Source organism: Nuphar pumila, chromosome 6 (genome assembly GCF_984573655.1).
Source record: "Nuphar pumila chromosome 6, dmNupPumi1.hap1.1, whole genome shotgun sequence".
Classification (NCBI taxonomy): domain Eukaryota; kingdom Viridiplantae; phylum Streptophyta; class Magnoliopsida; order Nymphaeales; family Nymphaeaceae; genus Nuphar; species Nuphar pumila.
The window spans coordinates 119,193,392-119,206,604 of NC_143254.1; the positions used below are offsets into that span (position 1 = coordinate 119,193,392).

Below are 13,213 nucleotides of genomic sequence, written 5' to 3' on the forward strand. Positions count from 1 at the left end.
GCAAAGATCAAGACCATCTACGCTGAACTTGAGGAGTGATAGAGGCAGGTGACCATGAAAGTCTAGCAAAGGAGCTCCATTTGAAAGATAAACTCCATACAAAAAATGAATATGCTGTACAACAAAAATGATGTATTTTTAAAAACCTTATAATTTTTAAAATTTTGTCTAATATCCAAAATCGAAAATGTCCACCTTTAAAAAAACCATTTTAACCTTCGCATAGCAGACCTTATGAGGTTCGTGCGATATATTGGTTCACTCATTGAGTATTGCACCCTCTCACTAAAAGATAGATTTGCATGATTTTTTTGCTGACATCAAAAAGTTTGCATAACTATATTTATGAACTTTTTGAAATTCAAACTTATCAAAATTTCGCAAATATAGCACTAAATTCACATAAATTGTATGAAGTTTGCATGAATATATATGCAAACTTTTTGTAATTGAACTTCTCAAAACTTCACACACATAATATGAATTCACATAACCAAATTTGTAAACATCTTGTAACTGAAACATGAAAACTTTGTAAATATTCTTACTAATTTTGCATATACAACAACAACAACTACTACGCCTTCATCCCAAAACAATTGGGTTGGCGATATGAATCAAAAAAGAAATTCATTTTGGGTCTTCCACATGAATCCTTCTCCTCCAATCATTTCTATCCAATGTCATGTCCTCGGTGAGGTTCAAAGCATTCATATCCTTTCCTATCATCTTCATCCAAGTCTTCCTAGGCCTACCCCGACCTCTTTTAACTAATATATTTTCCCATTTCTCCATCCTTCTAACTGGAGCATCATGAGGCCTTCGCCGAATATGTCCAAATCATCGTAAACGATTCTCTCTCATCTTATTTTCAATGGGTGCAATGCCTACCTTCTTATGTATCTCCTCGTTCCGAATATTATCTTTTATTGTATTTTCACACATCCATCTAAGCATCTGCATCTCAGCTACACTCATTTTTTGAATATGATGTCTCTTGGCAACCCAACATTTCGTACCATATAGTAAAGCGGGCCTAATAGTCGTCCTATAAAACTTTCCCTTCAATCACAATGGCATTCTACAATCACATAACACTCAAGTTGCACTTTTTCATTTCATTCACCCAACCTTTATCCTATGATTTACATCTCCATCAATTTCTCCATACTTTTGAATGATAGATCCCAAATATTTGAAACAGTCATCCACCGGTATTTCTTGCTCACCAAGCTTCACTACACTGCCATCACTACTTCGTTGCTTACTAAACCGACATTTCATATATTCTATCTTACTCTTACTCAACTTAAAACCTCTTGCTTTCAATGTCTGTCTCCATAATTCTAACTTACACTACAAGAAAATTGTTAATTAGCGACGGATTTTTTCCGTCGCTAATTAGCGACAGATTAGCTAGAGATACAATCTGTCGCTAATTCACGACGGATTAGCGAGGAAACAACTTTTATCGCTAATCTGTCGCTACTTAGCGACGGATTAGCGACTGCAATTTTTTGTCGCTAATTCTTATTACAAGAACACCATTTTAGCGATGGATTTAGAGAGGGAACTCTGTCGTCGCTAATCCGTCGCTAATTAGCGATGGCGTAGCGACAGAATATATTTCGTCGCTTTTTTGGTATTTTGATTTACGACGGCTTAGCGACGGAATTATTCCGTCGCTAAGCCGTCGCTAAATGTCGCGTAAATCTCTAATCCCATCCCTCTTTCTCTTTTTCATGTTTCGCTGTCTTGCTCCCGCCCGCCGCCCTCTCCCTCCCGCCGCCCGTCGGCTCTCGCCACCGCCCGGCCGCCGCAGCTCGCCAGCCGCCGCTCGCCAGCCGTCCACCGCTCGCCAGCTGCCGCTCCCCGTCAGCCTCCCGCCACCGCCCGGCGACGCGCAGGTAATCATTTGCATCTGCATTTTCTTCTTCTTCTTCTTCTTCTTCTTCCTCCTCCTCCGATTCCTCATCTGCATTTTTGCTTCCTCCGAAACTATCTTTTTATGATTATGTCTTCTTTTTCATTTTTTCCATGATGTTCAATGCTTCTTCTGACACCTCTTGTACGAGAACAACTTTCAAAGCTTGTTCTTTGAGCAGAGATAAGCAAACTGTTCTGAGCGATTTCCTCCATTTCTGTTATTTTTTGCATTTTGTTTTATGGTTTTCATGTGACATCTTTCTTACATTATCTCCCGCTATTTTTTTATATTTTTTTATTTATTTATGTTATGTCCATGATGATTATTTCTTCTTCTGACACCTCTTGTATGAAAACTATCTCTTGAAGTTGTTCCTTGAGCACATGCAAGCGACTATCTGACCTATTTTCTATAATCTTTTTGAGGTTTTAACCGAATTACCAGTTTGTTTTTCAAGTGTTATTATTTGGAATATTTGTTTGGGCTAATGTTTGTTGGATGGGAAGATGTAACATCTTGTGCCATGTTTGTGTTAAGAAAAGGATTTTTGTCATTATTTTCCTTCTATTCAATTTAATTTTCCTTTCCCTTTATTTCTTTTAATGATTGGGGAAACAAAGGGCATGATAGAAAAATATGAGTTTTAAAAGATTTTGATTGAGAAAATGGGAACAGAGAAATCCTAAAGAGAGTATATCATTATCCCATTTTTAATTGGTTGTGGTTTAGTTTATTGTATATTTTGCAAATGGTTTCTTAGTGTGTCTCTCTTTTTTATAATCTGTTAGGCAAGTGGTTGTTTAGTATTTCTCTGTACTGGTTTATGAAATTTTTGTTTTGTCACCTCTTGTATAAGAATGATCTTCTATAGATCGTCCGTTGAGCAAAGATAAACAATTTATGATCCATTTCCTATTTTTTCTTTGTTCTATTTTTCTTTGTTTAGTCTTTTTGCTTCCTTTGCATAAGTGTTTGTGTTTCCCTAATTAGCTTCAATATTCATTGCAGTATATTACTTGCACACTTTATTTCATCGCATTTCATCATTAGATATATCATCAACAGTTTAGTTGTTTTTTGCATTGCATAAGTGTTTGTGTTTCCCTAATTAGCTTCAATATTCATTTTAATACAGTGTTTTTTGCAGATTTCTCAACGGAACTCGCTTGTGCCCCGCCACCCGTGGTAAGTAAGTGACAAAAACAATGCAAATCGGGTAAATACCCATGGTGAGTAAGTGATGCAAGCGCATCACATGTTATTTAATTTATTGAATGTAACACTTTATTGTTCACACACTCACTTAGTTGTTGATATCTAGGACTGCTTTGTTGGAGTTCGGAGATCATGCTGAGCATGATTTTAATGTATGAATATGGAAGTGTTCTTATTTTTGGAGTACGGAGTCCATGCTATGCATGGTAGTAGTTAGTGGGATATTGAAGTGTGTTTGCTGCAGGTACATGTTTGACATTTGTTTGATTTGAATTAGTGCAATACTTGATGTCAATGATTTGAATTATTTGAATGCATTGCAATGCTTGATGTGAATGACTTGAATGCATTATAATACTTGATGTGAATTATTTGAATGTATTGTATGACATATGCTCAAATGTAAAGCACATTTGAGCATGGTAGAATCACATATAGAGTTTTTTTAGATGCCTTAGAACACATATGAACATGCTATAATCACATATTCAATTTTTTGACTGCCTTAGCACACATATGAGCATGATAGAATCACATATATATATATATATATATATATATATATATATATATATATATATATATATATATATATATATAACTTTTTGTCTGCCTTAGAGCACATATGAGTATGATAGAATCACATATAGAGTTTTTTTATTGCCTTAGATCACACATGAGCACATGATAGAATCACATATAGTGTCTAATTTATTTTATTATATTTTGTTTATCAATACTGACTGTTCTTTTCTTGTGTAGGCTCCTAGCGATAATCAGGGTAGTGGAGCTGAAGGGACAGATAAAGACAATGAACAAGAAGACGCACAAAATCTTGGCGATGATTAGAGGACTGTGTTGAAGAAGTTCTGTTTTTTTTTTATTTTTCCTAATTGTAATTGTTGAATTGTAAATAATTAAACTTCTTAATTTTAAGGTGGAACGATTAATTGTTGTAGATTCTTGTTATATGAATTTTTTTGTGTGGTTTAGTTTTTATTTACAGGAAATAGAAATTGTACAGTTCTCGGTATTTAATTTTCAAATAATTTTTTTTAAATTTTTTTTCGTGTTTGCGACGGAACCATCCGTCGCTATTCATATTAATCTAGCGACGGAAGTAAATCCGTCGCCAAGCCGTGGTCGCCGTTTAGTACCGGCGGATTGGCGACGGAATATAGCACTCGTTATTCCGTCGCAATTAGCGACGGACCTGACGACGGAATAATTCTGTCGCCAGTTAGCGTCGAAATATTCGCGATGTAAGCATACTGTCGCCTCGTTGTCGCTAATCCGTCGCTAACCATGTTAGCCATGGATTAGCGACGGAATGTGGTCGTCGCTAATCTATTGCTTTGTTGTAGTGTTAGCATAAACCCCAGCTCTAGACTCATCAATCAAAACAATATCATCAACAAACAACATACACCACAACACATTTTCTTGAATTGATCTTGTAAGCTCATCCATAACTATAGCAAATAAGAAAGGGCTTAATGCAGATCCTTGATGTAACCCAACTGTTATAGGAAAATTGGTTGTCACCCCTCCACAAGTGCGGACATTGGTTACTACTCCTTCATACATATCTTTAATTATACTAATGTACTTGAGAGAAACACCTTTCTTCATCATTGTCCACCAGAGAACATCCCTAAGTACTCTATCATATGCCTTCTACAAATCAATAAAAACCATATGCAAATCTTTGTTCCTCTCTCTATATCTTTCAATAAGTTGTCTAAGAAGATGTATAGCTTCCATAGTTGATCTTCCAGGCATAAAACCAACTTGCATATATAGTACTAAATTTGCATAACTAACTTGAAAAGTTAGCGTGAAGGATAATGAAACTTCATCGGAATGCAACAAAAATTTTTTATGAGAATTACCACAAAGGGAGAGAAAACTTGATGAAAGTTCTAGAGGAAAAATGGTTAAGGTTATTCTAGAAACAAAAGATAAAAAAAATGAACAAAAATAAATTTATATATATGATTCAACAAACATGTGAATGTAAGAAAACTTGCATGCCAAAAAAACATAACATCTTATTTGTAGATCTGCCTGAGTTGATTAATTGAAATCTGCATATTTTTATGTGAACTTCGTACTATATATGCGAAGTAAGTTTGTGATGTTTCGACAAATAAGTTCACATATATGGTTATGTGAACTTCATACAATGTATGTGAATTTAGTGAAATATTTGAAAAATTATGATATATCAACATGAGGTTCGCACTATATCTCACGAATCTCATGTTATATATGCAAATTTAGTACTATATTTCAGTTTAACAAAGGGTTAACAAATTTGGTTAGGTGAACTTAGTGAGGTCCACAAAAAATGTGAATTTACATTTAAGTGAGTGTTTTTTATAGTCGACCAATCGCACCAACCATAGAAGGTTCACTAATGCGAAGATTAAAATGGCTATTTTAAAGCCAGGCATTTGCAATTTTGAACATTTGACAGATTTTTGAAAATTGTAATATCATTTTTGCCGTAGAATATGATCATTTTCAGAACTCCATGTCCTTCGTAAAAATATACAATAGTATGTAATAAACTTATAAATAATAAAACAATTCCTAGAGTAAACCTTGCATTCGAGCTAGTCATTTGTAATTTTTCTACAAGTATAATGCATGGTCATGCATGAGGGGAGGGTTGTGTATGTTCGCCCCCGATGATTCACTGAATCCCACGTCCGTGTTCGGGGGATCGAATGAGCGCCACGTATTCATGCACATGGGGCTCGTATTCCCGTGTATGTTGACATAACTTTGCATCGGACTCTGGTGTTGTTGTAAAGACTTAAGTACCCTTTATTGCTATTCTTCTCATAAAGTGATGGTTTGAAAAAATGACAAAAATGCCCTTCATTCAAAAAAGAAAAACAAATAGTTCAAAAAAAGGACAAACATGTCCTCCATCCAGAAAGTCAAGGATGATGTTGACTCTTCAAAGTCTTCTTCTTTTTCTGTTCAAAAAAAGGACAAACATGTCTTCTTCTTCTTTCTCCGTAAAGCACTGTAAAACCCTTTCTCTCTCTAGAGAAGAAATCAAGGGAAACAAAGAGTTCTTCCTGGAGAAGGCCATGAACATCAACCCTCTCACTCTCTCTCCCTTCTCTCTCTACTTCTGTGCACATCCAACAGACGATCTTACATTGCTCCATCGTCATCTTCTTCTTCTTCCTTCTTCGTAAAACACTGTAAAACCCTCTCTCTCTATAGAGAAGAAATCAAGGGAGGTAAAGGGTTCCTCCTGGAGAAGGCCATGAACATCAACCCTCTCACTCTCTCTCCCTTCTCTCTCTACTTATGTGCCTGATTTAGAGTTTTTGCCCTTACAGGAGGGGGTCCGGGGGCTCCCCCCGGCGCGGATCCCGCTGCGCGGTCAGCGGGCGGGGGTCCAGGGGGGGTCGCCCCTGGCGGGGGGGCTCGGGGGGCAGCGCCCTCCGGACCAAATTTTTTTTGGGCCTTCCAACAATGATTTGTAGTATTATCGGGCTTTCCTACAATAATTTGTAGTATTTGTAGTGTCTTCCGTAAATCGCGAAACGCTATAGCGATTTGTAGTGTCTTCCGTAAATCGCTATAGCGATTTGTAGTGTCTTATGCAAATCGCTATAGCAATTCGCAAATCGCTATAGCGATTTGTAGTGTCTTCCGCAAATCGCTATAGCGATTCACAAATCGCTATAGCGATTTGTAGTGTCTTCCGCAAATTAGGACCAACTTGTCAGAGTCATATCTCCCTAACCGGAGGTCATATTCCAAATCCGTAAAAAGTAGTGTCTTCATTATTGAGTCTAGTTTATTTCTGTAAATTTTCAGCAATTTCTATTGTCATTTCATTCTCCATTTTAACTTCAACGATACATTACAACCACAATCATCAAAAGAAAGATTGCCCAAGCTAAGAGTCACCGTTCTCGCCCTCCTCCTCGACAGCAACCCAGTCGGTGCAGTCGCGCTGAGGATGGCCAGCAGAAGCTCCACCACGCCGTCTTCCTCTCCCTAGCGAGGAGGTCTCAGCGGAGCCGTCGTTCCGGTGACGGGTGTTCATCTCGTTCCGGTGATGGGTGTTCTACGAAATGTAAATCCCCCCTTCTGTAAGGGCAAAAGGCCATGAACACGCTGGGAGGAGCCCTCAGACCCCCCTTCTGTAAGGGTAAAAGCTCTGAATCAGACTCCATAACTCTTCAAGTTGAATGATGCTACCCACACTGGGAGGAGCTCTCAGACCCCCCTTTCTGTAAGGGTAAAAACTCTAAATCAGACTCCACAACTCTTCAAGTTGAATGATGCTACCCACGCTGGGAGGAGCCCCCAGACCCTCCTCCTGTAAGGGTAAAAACTTTGAATCAGGCTCCATAACAGTAAATATGCAGGTCAGTCGGTGCTTGATGGAGCAATTTATGATCTTCTAATGGATGTGCACAGAAGCAGAAATAAAAGGGAGAGAGAGAGAGAGAGTTGAATGATGCTACCCATGCTGGGATGAGCCCCCAAACCCTCCTCCTGTAAGGGTAAAAACTTTGAATCAGGCTCCACAACAGTCAATGTGCAGGTCAGTCGGTGCTTGATGGAGCAATGTATGATCTTCTAATGGATGTGCACAGAAGCAGAAATAGAAGGGAGAGAGAGAGAGTAAGAGGGTTGATGTTCATGGCCTCCTCCAGGGGAGATTTCTTTCTCGGATAATCCTGCAGTGCAGAGACTGGGTCTTAAATAATCGTCTTCGGGGCACTTAAGTCTTTACAACCACTCCTTTTCAAGAACCGTCATTTTTTTTGCACCAATGGAGGAGAGGGTACTTAAGTCTTTGCAATCGCATCAAACTCCAACGCTAATTAATGGTGACAAACATGGGGATACGAGACGCACATGCTTACATACGTGGTGCTCTTTGGGACCCCCGATCATGAGATGTAGCTAATTGCCCTGTTCGGGGGGGGGAACATATAACCTGCTTCGATGCATGAGCCAGCATCCAACATGTTTGCAATGACTTCATAGTTTCCGTCATCACTGCAAGAAACCAGTGCTATTCCATCAGAATGACCATTCTGAAGGCTGAGGGTTGCAGTGTAGATTAAAAATTTGGATCCATAACGGGTTATGTTGAAAGCTTTATCAGTCAGTGGCGTCGACATGTACATCTTTCCATTAGCTCCATTATAAAGCACCAGTTTCAGATCAACAGCAACCACCAGTGATCTAATGACAATTTCAACAAACTGTAGAACAGAGAAAAATCTGCCAGGAACCATGGATCTTAGACATGCTACATAATTGGGCTAATCAACATGATGGACGGCAGTGTAAAAGCAACAGCAGCTTTTCATACCAAAGAAGCTGCTCCGATCTGCTATTTTCTTCTGCTGTCTGAATGTGATAAACACACTGTCGTTCACATGCTGCTTCGCCTCATTTATACCCACTATGAGAAGCACCTGCTACAAGGCCACCAACATTGCAACAACACGAGCATTTCTGCGTGCCAACTAAAACTGATGTACAAAGAGAATGTCGACAACCTCTGAGTTCTATTTAAATACCAACTACGAGTCACCTTCAAATCTGCTATTACTCTCTCTCTCAAACGTGTCACACCTCACCTCCATCCATTCAACCATAACATCTGCTACATTCTCTCTCTTCCCCTACACATGCCATCTCTCAACGTGTCCAACGTGCTCTCTCTCTCTCTCTCTCTCTCTCTCTCTATATATATATATATATATATATATATGAAATGTATCGCACCTTGCCTAAATCCATTCAACCTTAACAGCTGCTACACTCTCTCTCTTCCCTGAGACATGCCATCTCTCCATCTCTCAACGTGTCCAAGAGCCACTGCACGCCAGTATTTTGATCGCATCTTAAATGGCCAAAATATTGTGATCTTTTCTAAATATCACAATATTATCATTTATGTCATATTTTGTTCCAATATTTAGTGTTTAAAAATGGGCAATTTTTACTTTTTATATTTTTATTTTCTCTTACAAATATATTATTTTATTTTTATTTATATATTGTTACCAATAATTGTTTAGTTACACACTGCCGGTACCAAGCCCGAATAAAGGAGGAGAGTTGCGGTAGGCCAGTAACAGCCAGCATAAAAACTTAGCTACACTTTATGAATATGAACCAATATGAGAATTTCGTTTGAGCGTTTTCTACTAAGCGACGCGTTGTACTCTATAGGCCCGGAGGCAATGATAAATGGGCAAGGGTTGCTAGGTCGTCGCCCAGAAGCGACGCGTCATACCGACGCCCGAGTGTGATGTCAAATAGGCAAGGGTTCCCTCAATTTGTTGGACGGGTGGGGGTAAAGAAGATAGTTTAAGACCATAAAATTAGGTTAGCCACTTGGAATATAGGGTCTTTAAGTGGTAAGTTGGTAGAGTTAGTAGATGTTATGTGTAGGAGAAAGATGGATATTTTATGTCTACAAGAGACAAAATTGGTAGGTGAGAAAGCAAAGGTGATAGAACCTTGGGGATATAAGATTTGATATACAGGAATAAATATGAATAGGAATGGAGTAGGGATTGTTATTAGTCGTGAGTTTATAGATAATGTAGTTGAAGTCCATAGGAAGGGTGATAGGATTTTACTTATTAAATTAGTATTAGGTACGGATATTATTAATATTATTAGCATTTATGCACCTCAAGTAGGTTTAGATGATTTCATTAAGCGTCAATTTTGGGAAGATTTAGATGGAGTAGTACAAGGGATATCTTATGGAGAAAAGCTTTTCATCGGCGGTGACCTTAATGGACATGTAGGCATTAGTAGGGATGGATTTGAGAGTATCCATAGAGGCTATGGTATACGAGAAAGAAACAAAAATGGAGAAAGGATTTTAGATTTTGGTTTGTCTTATGATATGATTTTAGCAAACGCTTGGTTTAGGAAGAGAGAGTCTCACCTAGTAGCATTTAAAAGTGAGGTTAATACGAGTCAGATAGATTTTTTCCTACTTAGAAAGAGAGATAGGGGTTGTTGCATCGATTTGTAAGGTTATACCGGAAGAAAGTGTAGCTACACAACATAGAGTCTTAATTTTAGATCTTAGAATTAGAAAATGCTGCAAAAGAGATAGACATAGGATAGATCCTAGAATTAAGTTGTGGGCACTGAAACAAGCTAAACAATGAATGTTTGTAGAGCATGTAGTTAAGAAAGTTGATTGGTGTCTCGAGGAGGATTTAGAATCAATGTGGAATAAGATAGCGGGTGGCATGAGAAATGTGACTAAGGAGGTATTGGATGAGTCAAAAGGCGGTGCACCGCTAGGTAAGGATATATCATGGTGGAATGAGAATGTCAAATTAGCTATTAAGGTTAAAAGAGAGTGTTATAGAAATCTAGGTAAGAGTCGTGATAATGAAAATTTGAAGAAGTATATGATAGCAAAGAAGGAAGCTAAAAAAGTAGTTCGAAACGCGAGAGATAAGGTATATAAGGAGGTTTATGAGAAGTTTGATACCAAAGAGAGCGAGAAGGATATTTATAGGCTTGCAAAGAAGAGAGATAGAAAATCGAGGGATCTGGGTATGGTTAGATGTCTCAAAGATGAAACACAAAAGGTTTTAGTCAAAGATGAGAAGATTAAGGCGAGATGGAAAGACTATTTTGATAAGTTATTTAATGGAAGTCATGCTCAATATCTTGGAGACTTATCCATTCATTTTCATGAGATGAATCATGACTTCATAAGCAGGATTCAAAAGAAAAGAAATTACACAGGCTTTGAAGAAAATGAAATCAAGAAGGGCAGTTGGCCTAGATGGTATACCTATCGAGGCTTGGAAATGCTTGGGAGAGAAAGGTTTAGAATAGTTGACAAATATTTTTAACAAGATTTGGCAAACAAATAAGATGCCTAATGAGTGGAGGAAGAGTACTTTGGTGTCTCTATATAAGAATAAGGGTGATATACAAGATTGCACAAATTATCGTGGTATAAAACTCATGAGTCATACTATGAAACTTTAGGAGAGGGTGACTGAGTATAGGTTGAGGAAAGTTGTCATAATATCGGAGAATCAATTTGGTTTTATGCCTGGAAGATCAACTATGAAAGCTATACATCTTCTTAGACAACTTATTGAGAGATATAGAGAGATGAACAAAGATTTGCATATGGTTTTTATTGATTTGGAGAAGACATACGATATAGTACTTAGGGATGTTCTCTGGTGGACAATGATGAAGAAAGGTGTTTCTCTCAAGTACATTAGTATAATTAAAGATATGTACGAAAGAGTAGTAACCAATGTCCGCAATTGTGGAGGAGTGACAACCAATTTTCCTATAACGGTTGGGTTACATCAAGGATCTGCATTAAGCCCTTTCCTATTTGCTATAGTGATGGATGAACTTACGAGATCAATTCAAGAAAATGTAGCATAGTGTATGTTGTTTGCTGATAATATTGTTTTGATTGATGAGTCTAGAGTTGGGGTTAATGCTAAGTTAGAATTATAAAGACAGACATTGGAAGCAAAAGGTTTTAAGTTGAGTAAGAGTAAGACAGAATATATGGAATGTCGGTTTAGTAAGCAACAAAATAGTGATGGAAGTGTAGTGAAGCTTGGTGAGTAAGAAATATCGGTGGATGACTGTTTCAAATATTTGGGATCTATCATTCAAAAGTATGAAGAAATTGATGGAGATGTAAATCATAGGATAAAGGTTGGGTGGATGAAATAGAAAAGTGCAACTGGAGTGTTGTGCGATCGTAGAATGACATTGTGGTTGAAGGGAAAGTTTTATAGGACGACAATTAGGCCCGCTTTACTATATGGTACAGAATGTTGAGCTGCCAAGGGGCATCATATTCAAAAAATGTTTGTAGCTGAGATGTGTATGCTTAGATGGATGTGTGAAAATACAATAAAAGAGAATATTCAAAACAAGGAGATACGTAAGAAGGTAGGTGTTGCATCCATTGAAAGAAAATCGTTTACGGTGGTTTGGACATATTCGGCGAAGGCCTAATGATGCTCCAGTTAGAAGGATGGAGAAATGAAAAAATATATTAGTTAAAAGAGGTCCGGGTAGGCCTAAGAAGACTTGGATGGAGATGATAGAAAAGGATATGAATGCTTTGAACCTTATCGAGGATATGGCATTGGATAGAAATGATTGGAGGAGAAGGATTCATGTGGAAGACCCAGAATGATTTTCTTTTTTGGTTCATATCGCCGACCCCAATTATTTTAGGATGAAGGCGTAGTTGTTGTTGTTTTGTTGTTGTATTGTTACCAATAAAAACACGAGAAAAATGAAAATTTTCAATCTGTTATCTTGCTGTTTTAAACTTGTGTCTCTAAGCTTAACTCTCAACAGTTTTTCATATCGACATCTGCTTGTCTAGAGTCTAGACTCCAGATTCTAGAACACACACATTCCAGCACAGTCAAACATGTTCAGTTAAACATTAACTCCAAACCAACAAATCATTAGGATGAGAAAAGGCATCTACTATTATCTCTATGTAGTCATAGTGGGCCATATGGGAGCCACTTGCCTATTACAGGAACAATTGCCCTCTAGGACCAGCACTATGAATTACAGGCCCAACCCTATATATACAGGCCTAGTGTTCATCTCTAATAATTGCAATTTGCATAAGTTCACATCATTGTACCATACAATGAAAGCAATATACAGGCCTAATGCTCATCTCTAATAATTATAATGTCCATAAAGTTCCAACACTTTTAAAGGCTGAATCATACAATAGATTGTTGGAATGAAATGCATCATTATCAAATCTTTACTGTAGAAAAAAAAAGTATATTGTATGGCATAATATTAAATGAACCATAGCAGATAAAGTTGCTGAACATGCAACAAAGTGCCACTCCAAAGCATGGACCACACATGTATAAAGAGAAAAGCATGTATGCCTCCAATTTCATCCGCATCCCCTTAATCACATAGCCAAAAGCATGCACAGTAGCAGCTGACAGAGCACCCATGCTTGTCACTTGTGTGGCAACCCCATGTACACAGGACAAGGCATGATGA

The 13,213-nt window shown here is 37.8% G+C and overlaps 2 non-coding genes across 2 annotated transcripts; both read left to right on the forward strand.

Annotated features, from left to right (window-relative positions):
• The first annotated feature begins 2,033 nt into the window (after positions 1-2,033).
• On the forward strand, positions 2,034-2,128 carry LOC149835913 (small nucleolar RNA snoR1). The gene has a single exon (XR_016432902.1). It is a non-coding gene; the product is annotated as a small nucleolar RNA snoR1 (small nucleolar RNA).
• A 110-nt stretch (positions 2,129-2,238) lies between these two features.
• On the forward strand, positions 2,239-2,329 carry LOC149835914 (small nucleolar RNA snoR1). Its single transcript, XR_016432901.1, has one exon. It is a non-coding gene; the product is annotated as a small nucleolar RNA snoR1 (small nucleolar RNA).
• The last annotated feature ends 10,884 nt before the right edge of the window (positions 2,330-13,213 follow it).